The following is an 887-nucleotide window of genomic DNA, read 5'->3' on the forward strand; positions in this document are numbered from 1 at the left end:
GTGGCGAGGCGCGGGCCAGCTGCGGGCCGGACGGGCGACGGGCAGCGGACGGCGGCGACAGCCACGTGGCGGGATCGGATTGGACGGGGGGAGCGGGGCGGACACGTCCGGTCGCCGGGCGGACATGTCCGGCGGCGCGGAAGGAATGGATCTAGGGTTTCGTCCTCGAAAATGGAAGGGGAGGGCCTATTTATAGTTTTTGGGAGCTAGGAGAGTCCAAATGAGGAGCGGTTTTCGGCCACGCGATCGTGATCGAACGACCTTGAGCATGAAGGGGAGTTAGGTGGGTTTTGGGCCACTTTGGAGGGGGTGTTGGGCTGCAAAGAGAAGGAGGCTTTTACGGTTACCCGGTTAACCGTTGGAGTATCAAACGGACTCCAAATGGCACGAAACTTGACAGGCGGTCTACCGGTGGTATACCAAGGCCGCTTGGCAAACCTCAGGCCATTCCGACGAAGTTTAACACCCACTCACAACGAGAGACGAAAAGGGAACGCTCGAGGGCATAGGAGTGTCGGATTGCGAAACGGACAACGGGGAAAATGCTCGGATGCATGAGACGAACACGTATGCAAAATGAAATGCACATGATGACATGATAAAATGCAACACGCAAGCAAATGACATGGCAACAACGGTGAATAACTGGCAAACACCTGGCGCATCGGGTCCGGGGCATTACAGGGGAGGGAGAGGTTGATGGAGATCCAGCAGCACGACAGCGTGGTGGTAGAAGCAGCGGTGATCTCGGCAAGGCTTCGCCAAGCTCAGCGAGAGGGAGAGGTGTTACAAGGGGAGAGGGAGGCGCCAGGGAATAGGGTGTGCGACCGTCCCTCCCCTCTTTATATAGGGGCCCTGGGGGGTGGCGCTGGCCCCTTAGAGATTGA

The sequence above is a fragment of the Triticum aestivum genome, chromosome 6B, assembly GCF_018294505.1.
Source record: "Triticum aestivum cultivar Chinese Spring chromosome 6B, IWGSC CS RefSeq v2.1, whole genome shotgun sequence".
Classification (NCBI taxonomy): domain Eukaryota; kingdom Viridiplantae; phylum Streptophyta; class Magnoliopsida; order Poales; family Poaceae; genus Triticum; species Triticum aestivum.